Source organism: Eptatretus burgeri, chromosome 19, assembly GCF_056783735.1.
Source record: "Eptatretus burgeri isolate ZD-2024b chromosome 19, Ebu_testis_v1, whole genome shotgun sequence".
Lineage (NCBI taxonomy): Eukaryota > Metazoa > Chordata > Myxini > Myxiniformes > Myxinidae > Eptatretus > Eptatretus burgeri.
Genome location: NC_140979.1, coordinates 2,558,298 through 2,571,162, shown reverse-complemented (window position 1 = coordinate 2,571,162; position 12,865 = coordinate 2,558,298). Strand labels below are relative to the sequence as shown.

General features: G+C 46.3%; 1 protein-coding gene across 7 annotated transcripts in view; it reads right to left on the bottom strand.

Moving 5' to 3' along the window:
* Window positions 1-12,840, bottom strand: part of LOC147008424 (uncharacterized) — a 33,251-nt gene extending 20,411 nt beyond the window's left edge. For 2 of the 7 annotated variants that reach the window (XR_015053413.1, XM_085864947.1), the window contains exons 1-2: window positions 11,161-12,840; window positions 10,679-10,783 (exon numbers count right to left, since the gene is read on the bottom strand). The gene's annotated coding sequence lies outside the window, so the exon portion shown is untranslated. The remainder of the gene's footprint in view (window positions 1-10,678; window positions 10,784-11,160) is intronic. The other 5 variants (XM_085864942.1, XM_085864941.1, XM_085864943.1 and 2 more) reach the window with 5 other exon arrangements.
* Between the last annotated feature and the right edge of the window lie 25 nt (window positions 12,841-12,865).

Here is a 12,865-nt window from a genome sequence, read left to right as displayed (position 1 = left end):
AAGTCCGAGAGGTTAAGGTTTTGTCTTCACAAAAAGAAGAACAAGAAGAAGAAGAACAACAACGCCAAGCTCTCTATGAGCAGCGTTCGCTACGCAAGATGCCACCAAAAAGGCAACGACCACAACAACAACGGTGAAGAACAACTTGGAACGGGAGGAGAAGGGAGAAAGGGACGAAGGGAGACGATAGAGGAGAGAGGCCGGGATCCTCTGGGGCAGGGGTCTCCAACCTTTTTGGGCGGAGGGCCACAAAACCAAAGTGGTGAGGGGCGGAGGGCCGCACCCAAAAAAAGGACACCAAATTCCGAAAAAAATATATATATAATTAATATGTGGAAATTTAAACAAAAATTAGTGCTGAATATATTTTTCTTGCCAACGAATATGATAAATGAATAATCGTGTTAAAAACACACGTCTCTAATATGAATCAAAATCATCATAAAAATTACAGAATGCTTTGATCATTGACCCTGACAAATTGGCAGTATCGCGGGCCGCATTGTGATGTAAACTTAATATGGCACCGCGGGCCGCATCAATCCGTATAAGGGGCCGCATCAATCCGTATAAGGGGCCGTATGTGGCCCGCATTGTGATGTAAACTTAATATGGCACCGCGGGCCGCATCAATCCCTCTAAGGGGCCACATGTGGCCTGCGGGCTGCATGAAACCGTCTAAGGGGCCGCACATTGGGGACCCCTGCTCTAGGGCGTACCTTTGGCTGTTACGCTTCATTTCCATCGAGTGCATTCCGCTTGGTTTCGACATTATCAGCGAAGAGGAGGTTGGCGAGTTTTCTTTGTGCGAATCTGTGATGGTTCATCGACCTGCTGAGCCCTTTGCCATGATGGCTCAACTCGAATGTGCTGCGTGCAGGTCCTTGGAGGAGAGCAACTCGTCTTCATGTAATCATCAACCTCGGAGGGATTCTTCACTGCTGAACTTTGTTGGCCGCTTGTTGCGCCTGCCTGGTGGAAGTTGCACTTCTCATGTTGTCTTGCCAGCGACATCGTTGTTGCCCTTCTCGGTGTCATGTTCTTCAATTCATGCGCCATTACGAGACGGCGAATGGCGCTCCGGCCAGCACCAGCTCTCAGAGATGATTGTGGTGGAACATCTTCTGTCTTTCAATCAAATCTTCCTTTGAATTTGGAGTTCCCATCTTCATTATTTGTGGGTTGGCTTCTGGCTGTAGCCGCTAAATTGGGTTGTACTTTGCACTTTTTTTTTTTTTTGGTGTACCGTCAAAGCTCGGATGAGAGCGAACACACAGAAAGTACAACAAGGAGAGCAGGAGACAAGAGGGGCAAGAGAGGGAAGGACAAAACAGTGGGGGGGGGACACGGGGTTGACAAGATGGACATCACAGGGACTTTCAGGTCCTCACGCGACAGGGAACTTTCAGGAAGGAAGGCAGGGAATTTGAAAGAGGTGGGCTTGGGCTGGATTAACGGGGGAAGAAAAGATCGTGGTTTTTGATAGGGGAAGATAAAAGGTGGTGATGAACAGATGTTTTGAAGACCTGGAGGGAAGAGTAGGATTGAAGAGAGTGTGTGAGTACAAAAGGCAGGAAAAAAGAGGAATGAAAGCAGGAAGGAAAGCAGTGATTTTGGTGGTTTTACCTGAAAGGGTTTGCCAGCAGACCTTGAGTGCCCTGCAGAGATATGGGGGGGGGGGGCGACACATATCGCAGACAGATTCGGGGGGGGCAGGCCAGAGAGGAGATGGTCGAAGACAGAAAGACCACCGACCTGCCTGCGGTGAGAGAGTGAGAGACCCAAAGGCTCAGCCTCATCGTGGGAGATCCCAATCATCCTAAAATCTTTGGTTTCCACAGCGTGAAGCCGGGAAAGGTGAGAGACGGGAGCACCAGCCCACAGAGGAGAGCAGTACTCCATCAGGCTGCGGACAAAACAATATTATTTTTGAGTATGATCGATAGATTGCCTGGCATTTCAGCCATTTGGTCTGCTGGGTTAAAAGCTGTAATCTACATTCTTAATTATCTCATTTGGGACACTTGGGAAAGTTAGTTATTCTTGTAGCTCATTTTGTAGTACATCCTGTATTTGTGGTACACGTGAGAGATCAATTATTAGTCCCCGACCGGTTTCACCGGAAGGGTTTAAAGGTTTGCTCTCCATCTGTTCATCCTTCCCACCTGTGGGTTTTCAGACTTCTTTTTTTCCCCAGACCCTTCAACATTATATTCAACTGAAACTTGGTACATGGCTTTATTGTGAAGTTACAGAAAAAGTTCGAGTTTCAGGGCTTTTCGTCAATTTTTTCAGAGTTTTACCTTTTTTGGAATGAAGGAAATATCATATTAATCGTGGGATACGTGTATCAGAAAGCAATTAATTATAACTCTCGTTAGTTATTCTTTGATGACTTTATCCTTTTGTCTCCTGTCGTTTGTTGGTTTCACCCATAAAACAATACCAGGGCACATCATTATCCTTTTATCAAGTCTGCCGTGATGGTCTTCGGGATACCGCTGTGTCAGCACGCCATTCCCCGAGGTTGACACAATTTGGACAAACTAACAGGAGGGCAAACAGCATCACAGAAATGGCAACCTTCAAGGAGTAATTATATTAATGTATGCTATAAGTCGAAAATAATAATCATAATAATAATAATAATAATGTGGAAGAAAATAATTATATTCATGTATGCTATAAGTCAAATTGGCTGTCAGTGTTCATTCCCTTTGGCCAAGAGTCTTTACCCTAAATGTTGATAAATTGTCTTGTTATGGAACGATGTGACCTGGGCTGATAACAGCAAACTTTTACCGTAATTCCATCATGCAATGCTTATCGTAGTACTCGAGCAAATGCTCTCTGGGTCATCGTTTTCAATTTTACTCGAGCCTCTTGAGACCACAACTTCCCCAAACACATTTATTGTGTTAGCAGCAGCTGCAGAGTACGAGGAACAGGGAAAGAAAGATAAACAAGAGCAAGAATCGCTTTGCAATACACGTGTCCCCTATCGAAGTCCAAAAAGGGCACCACTGAAAATTTGACAAAACGCCCTGAAACTCAAACTTGTTCTGAAACTTATCATCATAAAGCCATGTGCCAAGTATCAGTTGAATGTGTTAAAGGGTATGGGGGGAAAAAAAAAACATAAAAAAAATAAAAATACGGACAAACGGAGAGCAAACCGATAGTCCCCTCCGGTGAAACTGGCGGGGTACTAATAAATGGGGAGTAAGGACGAGGAGGCCCCTGTGCCAACATTATCTCTGGACCCAAACACTGTGCACTTTGGGGAAGGTGGTGGTTGGCATGTTTGTAGATCTTGAAGACTTCGGATGAAAAGTATAAGCCACAATAAGAGTATGAAATGAACATTTACATGTCGTTTTTGAGCGAAATAATAAACTTTGGCACCAAGAAAAAGCTCAAAATTAAAAGTGTCCCCTTTTTTTTGTATTAGTTTAACGATTTCAAAGAAACGTGGCAAAGGTGGTCGGATTAGATGCTCAGAATGTACCACATCAAAAGAGTGTCTATAATAATGAACAATTTGCAGGGGCAAGACTTGCCCGGTCATCACGATTGTCTCCGCAATTTGCACTTTGCAATTCCAACCCACCGCCTACTTTTAAGTAATTAAATGATACGGCTTAAAAAATTTTGTTTTTAAAGGAAGCAGGAAGTACTTGCAAACATACCTGCACAACGAAACTGTTGGAGAACTTCCCGATCAAGTCATCCAGAGAGATAACATGTTGCGGTGCATATTAAAGTGAGAAGGGCACTCTTCGACGTCACCAGATATGCCTCCACCCACATTATTACATCATTATACAGACTTGTACCAAGTTTGATTTAAATCCCTGAACCCAGATTCAAAAGATTAAATAATTCTGGCTGCCAGACCATGTGTCTGTCTGATCAGATTGAAATTTAAAACATATATTCCCCCCATAACTACGACATCACATTATTAATTACTCGTGAACACACTGGTATCCCCCGAGGCTTGCGGAACATGTGGGTGAAGTTTCCCCTCTATCTGTGAAGCCGTTCTGGAGAAGAAGATTTTTTGAAGGTTCATTCTTTTTTAAAAAAAAAAATCATAGCTGCCAAACCATGTGACCTATGACATCATAGATGGAGAACTTTTTATTCATCATGTATCGACAAGTTTCGGGATCCAGATAATAGTTGTAAAGTTTTGCCTCAATCTGTTCAGCCATTTCGAAGAAGACTTTTGAAGGTTGTCATGTTAAAAAAAATAAATATGGCTGCCGAACCATGTGACCGATTACGTCAAATTGTTTCTCACGTACAATTTTCATACTGATCGGATAAAGCGTTCGAGTATGCAATAATGACATCATAACGAAGCCACCAACTATGATACCGTAACAAAAGTAAATCACACCTATTTCCCATGGGGGAGTACTTGCCTTGTGCCAAGTTTCAATTTTTTTCCCATGGACCAGTTTCACGCCAGCAACAGCAGGTTGAAAGTGCCCGGCCAGAAGAGCCGAAAGCGTGTAAACACACGCAGCGCACGTGCAAAACGCCTCCTCCGGCATTCATACGTCATTTCGAAAGTACCGTATTATCTGGATCCTGCAGAAACATTTAATGCTGGTCACCTGCCAATCACCTTGTCAGTTAAAAGCTCGATGTTTTAGCCAGTAAGTGTTAGTTGTGCTATTTGTGGATAAGCATTAGTAAATGCCGATGAATGAACAATTAAAATTGACTGTTACATGTTATAAGTTGTTGGAGCCACGCACGCGTCGGTGATTTGAATTATAAACTGCTTCATGTAATGAGCGAATTTTGACTGCGGATGGAAGAGTATTGTATTGTAAACTGCCTGCTGAGATTCGTGAACATGCCAGAACGTTCTGGGACGAAGGTTCCAGAATAGACGAGAACGTGACGTGAGTCGATCGTTCAACAACCCCGGAGGACGAGGTGAGCATGCGCGAGTTGAGCCTGCAGGACAGGGACACTTGGCGGAAACAACTTCACACAGGAATCTGAGTTGGACATTGCATGTGATGGTGAACTTCCTCATTTGACTTCTTTGTATCTGTTTATTTGAAATACAAGTTTCAAAAACGTTACGTTGTTGAAGCGGTAACTGTAACTTCACTCAGAAGTCACAGACCCCAACTGACAAAGATCCATTTGATTGGGAGCTCACCTGTACGTTTGTTCATAGTCCTGAAACACACTCAGGGCATCAAAGAACCACAACCTATCAAACGACCGATAACATTACACCGTACATGATGCTTCCATCGATGGACTCAACGACTCCCACTAGAAATAAACGCAAATCTCTTATCGTCCGAAAGGGTTCATTTTTTGGCATTTTGTAAAAAAAAAAAAGTTTTCCGATTTTGGAATCTTACACTGGATGTTAAAGACTAAATCGAATTGGGAAAGAAAGCCACCTCCACAAAACAGTGCAGTGCACATTTTGTCACAAGATTATTAATATCGACTTGCGTTTCCAGTCTTTCAAAAATCTTGGCCGCGGGCAGTGCGTGCGAGTGGAATAATCAGCCTCCTGGATATATTTCACAGAAAGGGGAAATAATGTTTGCCTCCAAATCGAACCGTCTCATCACGAGCTGAGAAATAATGCAGAAGTTAAAGACGTCTTCGAGGTTTTTCTCAACTATTTACTTAACCGCCACTCATCACTCCCGTCATGGATCGCACGAATGTCCTGTTGATTTTCATGGTTTGAACTAGAATCGAGAGACTGGCTTCAATCTCAAGATAATTCAATGAAACTGTAAACTAGAAACATTAATGGTACTTTAATGGGTCATAAACCCATGGGTAATGGGGTTCATGGGCCATCGCAGAGCTCACAAGTACCCATCAAGTATTAAACCCGTCCATTCAACCACAACATGACATCTTGATGTCAAATTATTTTGTGTGTGTTAACCAATTTATTTCCACAATGTCAGCGGAGAAAATAATTAGAGAAATGAATTAAAACTCAGCACAAAACAACACCTAATTATTCAACCCGATGTACCCCAGATGCCGCCCTCAACATGAGAAAACAGGACGTGAACAAAGTCAAGGGAACACAATTGCTCCCTTGGACATTTGGCCATGAATCACAGAGTGCAGGCTCCAAGTGTGGGAAACCAGGGCCAGGCGCTCGATACAATCAGCTGGAGCTTTATCCGGTCACACCATACACTCTGCCATAACCACAGTCACAAAGGCAGATGGAGGTGACAGCAGGGCCTGAACAAACATCCACAGCTACAGCCACAGCTACAGCTACAGCCACACCTACAGCCTGCATCTCAGCAACCCCTCTGCGTGACGACCACACCATCTACTGTAAATGGATGAGGTGTGTGTTTGTGTGTGAGGCATGCTTTTTGTGTCTATTAATTACGTACGTATAGTTATTAATATCATGCACTATCGGAATGTACCTTTTGACTCTCTTGACTGCTGAGACACCTTCGACCCTTTAAGACCCCCCAAAAGACCTGTAATTATTACCCTCACCAAAGGAGAGGGTATTGCAGTTGGGTCCGTTTGTTTGTTACTTGTAAAATCGAAGATTTTTCAAGTACTGTATATTGGTTAGTCGATTTTGTTTGTCTGTCTGTTTGTTTGTTGCCGACAGGTCACAATTTTAAACCGATCTTCACGAAACTCCACCACATGGTAGAGTTTGTCATAAGGAAGAAGCCTCTTGTTTTTTGAGGTCAAAAGGTCAAAATCGGACAAATGTCAACAACTTTAGTGAGATTTCTAAAGTCCTTAATTTTCATCTGATTGACTTGAAATTTGAAGAGTTGTTGCATATTTGGTCATTGAATTCAACCACCAATTATTTTTGAGGTCAAATTTATTTTATGAATTTTGCAAGTGTCGTGCTCCGTCCGCACTACGTCTTCTTGTTTTTTTTGTTTGTTTGTCCGCCCAGAACTTGTGTTTTTCTCAGCAACCGCTTGTCAGATTGAGACGAAATTTTCACCATTGGTGCGACGACTCAGTTAGAACGTTTAAATAATTTTGACATAGGTCACGTGGTGTAGCAGCGATGTTGGTAAAACAGAAAAACTTTGGACCTCTGTTTCTCTGAAACCACAGCAAAGAAAAAAATGAAACTTGGCACATAAAAAATACTCCAAATGGGGAAGTGTGATTGTTTTTTAAGGCATAGGTGCCTTTATGACGTCATAACTGCATATTTTGAACGCCACATCTGATCAGTATGAAAATTTTTGAATCTCAGAGGGATAGAATGGTCCACAGGACAAAAAAATATTGATGACGTAATCAGTCACGTGATTTGGCAGCCATATTGTTTTTTTAAACCTACAAAAATCTTCTCTGAAGTGGCTGAATAGATCGAGGCGCAACTTTACACGTGTGACCGCCTATCCATTAGGTATAAAAGGTTCATGCAAATGTCATAGGTCACATGGTTTGGCAGCCATATTGGATCCACCCTAAAACCTCGAAAAATCTTCTCCAGAAAGGCTGAACAGATCAAGGAGAAACTTCACAAAAATGTTCCCGAAGAGATGGGTGTACAAGTTTGTTCAGGAATAATTGATAGGTCACAGGTTTGGCACCCATACTGGATTGAAGTAAAATATTAAATAATGTTTTCTCTGGAACCGCTCAATCTGTAAATGTGAAACTTCATATTTATGATCTCGTGATGGGGAATATATTGTTGTGGTTTCCCGCCGGCTCGTCGCCACGAGCACGACCCTCGATGAAGCAGAGGGGCCGCGGTCTCGGCTCGATCGCATGGAATTTACAGATCGCCGGCCCGGGTAAGCCCGGGTCCTGGTAGTTTTAGGACCAAAATACGCCAATGGGGAGATCACGTGGGGTAGGGTTAATTAGCAACTTCAACTTACTTACCACTTACAATTCCACTTAAGGACAAGACGCCACAGACTTTCATGCAAAACCAAAGAAAGAAAGAATCGGGCTCGTGAGCCTTTAATGTACTCAGGGCCGGGATGACCGGAGCAGGCCCTGAGAGACTGGACCGGCTACCTGGCCACCCTTGTGGTGACTCGATGGGTCCTTTTTATCGGCGACCCCTGGTGTCTCCGTTCGGCCCGGTGCGTCGCGAACGCGCTAGTCGCTTAGGCGGCTTGATGAGCAGCTTGTACGATTCTCCTTGATCGTCCGGCCTTCACTGCGGCCTGGCCTAGCCGACGACGCGCCTTCCACCTTGTGTACAGGGGGAGCAAAACTCATGTACAATTTTACTTATCCTTCACCTTATAAATTTTACACTAACCATGGCCCAGGACTGACAGACTGTGGGAGAAAGGGCATGGCACATGTTATTCACAGTTTGTGAGGGTGAGCGCCCCCGCACCTGAAGGTCGGATGTCTTCGGGGCCTGTTCAAAAGGCCCCGTTGTCTGTCACAGAACCTTCTTCATGTCTACAGCTGCTGGAGGCAACTCACCCCAACCCGGCATGCCATATGCCATCCCACAGGCCATTTGATGAAGGTAGCCAGGCTGCCCAAATGCAGTCTCTGGCTCCCTATGCAGGGACAAGAAGGAAGCCGGCTGCCCAATGCAGTCCCAGGCTCCCCCTTTGAATTGAACTGGATGGATGGATGCAGAAACACAAGTTCAGGGAGGTAGCCGGCTGCCCAATGCAGTCCCAGGCTCCTCCCTGAAGTGAACTGGATGGATGGATGCAAAACACGCGAACGGTGCACGGGCTTCATCAATGCAGTCCCCGTGGTGTAGCTGCCTGCAGGGCAGTCTTTGCAAGACGGATGATCCTGGCGGACATGGTAATGGGTGGAACACAGGGGCATATGCAAGACACAAGGGCAAGCAGGCATGGGGTTAAGGCAGAGGCAGGCAGACAAGGCATGGCAAGGCCGGAACAGGCCGCTGTAGCACAAGCAGACCAGTCCCATGCACATCCCTCCCCTCAACCTCGTCGTTTCCACACCCCTCTCTCCCATGCACATCCCTCTCTCCCATGCACATCCCTCACTTCCACCTCGTCGTCTCCACACACCTCTCTCCCATGCACATCCCTCCCCTCAACTTCGTCGTCTCCACAACCCTCTCTCCCAGACACACCCCTCCTCTCCACCCTCTTGTTTTCATACCCCTCCCCTCCAACCTCTTGTTTTCATACCCCTCCCCTCCACCCTCTTGTTTTCACACCCCTCCCCTCCACCCTCTTGTTTTCACACCCCTCCCCTCCACCCTCTTGTTTTCACACCCCTCCCCTCCAACCCCTCGTTTCCACACCCATCCCCTCCAAGCCCTCATTTCCACACCTCTCTCCTCCAACCCCTCGTTTCCACACTCCTCCCCTCCAACTCCTCGTTTCCACACCCCTCCCCTCCAACTCCTCGTTTCCACACCCCTCCCCTCCAACTCCTCGTTTCCACACCCCTCCCCTCCAACCCTTCGTTTCCACACCCCTCCCCTCCAACTCCTCGTTTCCAAACCCCTCCTCCAACTCCTCATTTCCACACCCCTCCCCTCCAACTCCTCGTTTCCACACCCCTCCCCTCCAACTCCTCGTTTCCACACCCCTCCCCTCCAACTCCTCGTTTCCACACCCTCCCCTCCAACTCCTCATTTCCACACCCCTCCCCTCCAACTCCTCGTTTCCACACCCCTCCCCTCCAACCCCTCGTTTCCACACCCCTCCCCACCAACTCCTCGTTTCCACACCCCTCCCCTCCAACCCCTCGCTTCCACATCCCTCCGCTCCACACCGGTGAGTTCCACTTGCCTTGGCTGGTCATGAACAATGAAGCAAACCACGTTAGGTTTACTAGTAAATCAACGATTAGGATGATTAACTAAACCATGAGACTCGGTAAGTGAAGTGTTGTGAATCCGTGTCACGGGCTGGGTTATTACAATCCAGGCCTGTGTGTTATTATCGCCATTTCATGAGGGACCACGAAGGAGCTTGTTCGCTCAGGTGACCCTTGTGGGATGACCCCTTGTGGGATGATCCCTTGTGGGGTGGCCCCTTGTGGGGTGGCCCCTTGTGGGGTGACCCCTTGTGGGATGACGCCTTGTGGGGGTGACCCCTTGTGGAGTGACTCCTTGTGGGATGACCACTTGTGGGATGACCCCTTGTGGGGTGGCCCCTTGTGGGGTAACCCCTTGTGGGGTGGCCCCTTGTGGGGTAACCCCTTGTGGGATGACCCCTTGTGGAGTGACCCCTTGTGGGATGACGACTTGTGGGATGACCCCTTATGGGGGAGACCCCTTGTGGGATGACCACTTGTGGGATGACCCCTTGTGGGGTGGCCCCTTGTGGGGTGACCCCTTGTGGGATGACCCCTTGTGGAGTGACCCCTTGTGGGATGACCCCTTGTGGGGGTGACCCCTTGTGGGATGACCCCTTGTGGGATGACCACTTGTGGGGTGACGCCATGTGGGACGATTTTTATGCCAATTTTTCACGATGAACGTGAAGTACGTGAGACAATAAGCCTCATCAAGCTATTTGAGCGGACTCCATGAAACAATGATGTAAATACATTTTACAACATAATTTACATTCATTTTGTATTCATAACTTGTCATATTTTCATTTGTAAACAATAAGAGGGACAATCTGGATTCATTGTGCCCGTCATGATCTTTCCTGCACAAAGTTACCAGCTGCAGGTGTGAAACCGTTACCTCACAGCCACCCCACGTGCTCAAAGCTTCTGTGACGTCAGCGACACGTATGGGGCCACGTGTTGTTCGCATTATGGCCGGGGCATCCCGCTTTCTCATGACAATCTGTGTTGGAGACAAAACGTCGATTCCACAGAACATCCTCGAGAGCCTCAAAGTTTCATGTTTTATTTTAAAAAGTTCATTCCCGAGGATTAGGGAACAATTGTTCCAACAACACCCACTCAATGACCGCATTGTGCAACGGGATGATGTCGTCACACTTGAACGTCCACTCTCGCACGAAAATTATGGCAAAATGAAGTTCACCGAGTTAAATTAAATGCGAAAACCTCAAGAGGAACAAGAGAGAACTTATAAACTTTCAAAATGGACAATTGACAAATCCCTTTAACTTTAAGTACATCCTCTACTTCGCCAGGACAGTAAAGCTGGCTGTCTGTAAACAAGACAGAAGAGACAGAGAACACTCTCGAATTCACCATCTCCCTCATGCGTGAGCCACACCGACCCCTGGGATCTTTCCAGGGTGACCTTCATCTTCATAATGCGTGAGCTTGTCAGCATTCCAAGGTGACCTTCAAAAAGACGGTCACCAAGGTTAGACCCCAACCTATAGGATGACCACCCCCATCAGGTGACCCACACAATACTCGGGTGTAGGATGCAATTACCGTGCAGACCTCACCGTGCCGTTTAACCCTCCGGGGATCTTTGTCTGGCCGAGGGTTAACCGTGACCATCACCGCCGCGCCTCAGCACAGAGCGCCATTTCCTGTGTGTTTTGTATTTCACGGCGATGGCCCCGCTTCACACAGGAGCGACAAAGGCTTCATCGGCTTGAGCCGTGACATCCTGATCAAGAGAGTGAGGACGGCTGACTGAACTTCAACACGATGACTAAAAAAAATCTCAGGTGGAAGAGAACAGAAACATCTGAAACACTGAACCCAAAATATTTAGAAGATCAAGAGAGAGGAACACAAGAAACTGACTCAGAAGAGTAAAGCTGGGAAGAAGGGAGGGGCGGAGGGGGAGATAATTTTGAAAACGCTGCCATGATGCAGAAAAGAGAAAAGAAAGAGGACCAGAAAGGAAAGTAAAGTCTCGTGGATTAAGTTATTGGAACCATCTGGGAATGTTGGGCAGGGTTGTCAAAATTTGGGAGGGGAGAGATGGAGTCACATGGAGCAGATATTTCTCGAAGCACCACCATGATGCAGGCACGGGGCTCTTGGAGAAAATATCTGGAAAAGAGAAAAGAAAGAGGATCGGAAAGGAAAGTAAAGTCTCGTGGATTAAGTTATTGGAACCATCTGGGAATGTTGGGCAGGATTTTCAGAAACTTGGGAGGGAGAGATGGAGTCATATGGAGGAGATATTTCTCGAAGCGCCGCCATGGTGCAGGCACGGGGCTCTTGGAGAAAATATCCGGAAAAGAGAAAAGCGAGAGGACCAGAAAGGAAAGTAAAGTCTCGTGGATTAAGTTATTGGAACCATCTGGGAATGTTGGGCAGGATTTTCAGAAATTTGGGAGGTTAGAGATGGAGTCACATGGAGCATATATTTCTCGAAGCGCCACCATGGTGCAGGCACGGGGCTCTTGGAGAAAATATCTGGAAAAGAGAAAAGCAAGAGGATCAGAAAGGAAAGTAAAGCCTCGTAGATTAAGTTATTGGAACCATCTGGGAATGTTGGGCAGGATTTTCAGAAATTTGGGAGGGGAGAGATGGAGTCACATGGAGCAGATATTTCTCGAAGTGCCACCATGGTGCAGGCATGGGGCTCTTGGAGAAAATATCCGGAAAAGAGAAAAGAAAGAGGACCAGAAAGGAAAGTAAAGTCTCGTGGATTAAGTTATTGGAACCATCTGGGAATGTTGGGCAGGATTTTCAGAAATTTGGGAGGTTAGAGATGGAGTCACATGGAGCATATATTTCTCGAAGCGCCACCATGGTGCAGGCACGGGGCTCTTGGAGAAAATATCTGGAAAAGAGAAAAGCAAGAGGATCAGAAAGGAAAGTAAAGCCTCGTAGATTAAGTTATTGGAACCATCTGGGAATGTTGGGCAGGATTGTCAAAATTTGGGAGGGGAGAAATGGAGTCACATGGAGCAGATATTTCTCCAAGCGCCACCATGGTGCAGGCACGGGGCTCTTGGAGAAAATATCTGGAAAAGAGAAAGCA